The sequence below is a fragment of the Fukomys damarensis genome, unplaced genomic scaffold, assembly GCF_012274545.1.
Source record: "Fukomys damarensis isolate Sample0158 unplaced genomic scaffold, DMR_v1.0_HiC HiC_scaffold_14, whole genome shotgun sequence".
Classification (NCBI taxonomy): Eukaryota; Metazoa; Chordata; class Mammalia; order Rodentia; family Bathyergidae; genus Fukomys; species Fukomys damarensis.
The window spans coordinates 179,449-182,336 of NW_022900926.1; positions in this window are offsets into that span (position 1 = coordinate 179,449).

Genomic DNA, 2,888 nt, shown 5'->3' on the forward strand with positions numbered 1-2,888 from the left:
CGCTTTCCCTGGAAGTGAAGCCCAGGCAACTACCCCGCGGCCGCCCGCCCCGCCCTCTCCCACCTCGTCCCTCCTCTCCTCCTCCCCGCGTCGGACCCTCCCTTCGGCCCCACCGCGCCACCCCCTGGGGGAGGAGAGGTGGGGGCCGTGTGATTGAAACTCCCAGGAGTGCAGGCCCAGGCCCCAGCGACTCTCTCTGAACGAATTTCTTTGCATGAAATAGATGTTTCCGTTAGGTGTTCCGTCTTCGGTTCGCCATTCTAGGAGAAGAGTCTAAATTCTCTCTTGGAGGAGATCACAGGCCATGCGGTACCTGGGATCCCACTCAGCCGCCAAGCGCGGGTAGGAGCGCTGGAGTTATTTTTTTCTCTGCCCAGCCGGCCAAGTCTAAAACTCGACACTTCGGTTTTCCGAGCTGAAGGACCGCACCTCTCCTACAACTCCTTTCCTCTAGCTTTTCATTTCTTAGCCCACAAACTCTCCAAACTCTATCCAAATGTGCTTTTCATTCTGTCACCTCCTACCAGTCTTGGGAACCGAACAGAAACAGACTCACACTCAAGGCTGGCAAGGAAAAGTCCATCTGCAGCAGCCAAGAGAAAGCGCACGGCTTGGCGCCCTCCTGACTCGGCCTCCTTGCAGCTTCACGTTTGTTGCTGGATTTCTAGGCACTTTCTTACAACCAGCCTAAGGCTCCAGAAAGCAAGAATTTCTCTTAATCCCCAACCCAGTGTTCTTCAGTGTTTAAAGACCACTGAAAAGCGACGCTGTGAAGAAATGCGCACTTGGTGCTGCGACTGTGGCAAGGCCTAGGGCCGGGCCTTCACACTGTATTTAAATAACACACTGCTGTCCGGAGAGTTGCACTACCACGGGCAAATAACTTGAGTCCTACATTTTGCTCTCATCTGTGAAGCTAGAATTCCTAGGGTTCACCCAGTGGAGCAGTGGGAGGATAGTGGAGGAAGGCTGGGAGTGGGAAAAGCGAGCTGGGGGGTGCAGGCCGCTCAGAAGGCTCGAGGCACCCTCTGCCAGCTGCACACTACCCCACACGCGCAGCTCTTCCCTCTGTGCCAGCGAGAGCTCTCCTGGGGATCTGAGAGCCCCTGACCGGAAGTGCTTGTTAGTATGTTCCCCGGATGTGGCTGAAACATGGGCACTAGATGCTATTTAATAAATATTTGTTAAATAACGAATAGATGAACTCAAGTCTAGGGAAACTGAACAGTCTCCTCCTGGCTTGTGTGACTGAAATTTGTGAGGATCCATGTCCTCGGCTCTGACCCTAGGACCTGCGCTGAGTGAGTTCCGGCTGAGTGTGCTGTCACTGATAATAACAGATCTCCCACTGCATTCCTGGAAAAGTCTCCCTTTATTCTGTTGTGGCTCTTCATTTAGTATTTTATTTGTCTTCTCATCACTGGGAAGGAGGGAGAGCCAAAGGGCTAGAGAGAACTGTCTCTGATAAACAGCTAATCATGCTCAGTCCAGAGCAACAGGCAAGTAGCCCAGGAGTTTATTTCCCTGGACAGAAGAGAGGTCAGGCAGAGACCCTGGAGCCGGGAGCTGCAGGCCAGAAGTGTGAGTCGTGAGAAGTCTGCCTTCTGTCTTTGCTATAACGGGGTTGAAGCACTGAGCTTTGGCAGTGGTCTACATGAAATAACTGACTTCCAGCTACACGAGACATGTTTTCTTTGACTCTAGAATTAGAACAAGTTAAAAAAAAAACACTTGAATAAATTAATTTTCTCTTGTGGTGCTCGGGATTGAACCCATGCTCCTCACACTGAGCTTCAACCCCAGCTGTTTTTAAAGTTTTTATTTTGAGACAAGGTCTTGACTAATTATGAAGTTTCCCAGGCTGAGCTTGAGTTTGAAATCCTCCTGCCTCTGTCCCCAGAGGACTGAAACCAATTTCAAATCGAAGAAGAACACTGTTTTCTCATATTTATTCTTTTAACCAGGACAATACAGTCATTCATTAAACAAATATTTATTGTTTCCTATGTGCTGGACACTCTTCTAGGCTCTGAGGTTGCAGCAGGTAGGAAAACAAAAATCTGCTTTTCATGGAGCCTCCTATTATCTATGGTAGTCTCAGTTAACCATTCTGTTCTGTGTTATTTTTTAATCCAAAGGTTCATGGATGTGTTGGGCTATACTCTTTTGAGTATTGTTTCTTCAAGATTTCAAGCCTTTCAGTTAGGATGATTTACATTTCCAAATCCCGTAGCTAATGTAGTGACTCCTTAATTTACACACGGTGGAGCACTACTCTGCTATAAAAAGGATGAACTTAAGTCATTTGTAGGAAAATGGACACACCCTGAGACCATAATGCTAAGTGAGAGAAATTAGACACAAAAGCTTAAATATCGCATGGTTTGTCTTACATGAGAAATCCAAACTATAAATGAAAAGCAAAATCAAAATAAAAGATGATAATAGAAAGTAGGGAAATAGCTCTTTCTCAAATGGAGGGGGAGGAATGGACGAAAACGGGAAGGAAAAAGGAATTTAAGGTGCGTTCTGTACATTACCAGCCCCACACAGGGATGCAAACGTATGTACAGCAAACATGCACTAATTAACAAGTGAAGCCGCTCTCACTAGATACAGTGTGGGGTGACCCCCCACCCCGCCATTTTCTCATCTTGCCCTTTTCAGCTAGAAGCCCTTTGATGAGGCGGGGTGCAAAAACAGCCCTGCCGTCTGCTGAGGCCTCCTCCCAGCGTTCGGAGACTTCCGTTCCCAGGGGCGGTGGCCCTGACCCTAACTCACAGCGCTTCCTGCCAGTGCTGGTCTCCCAGCGGCAGGGCCTAAGGTCGTGGAGCTCAGCAGCAGACCTCGCCCAAAGAAGTCCCAGCGTTCAGGCAGCCTCATCTCCA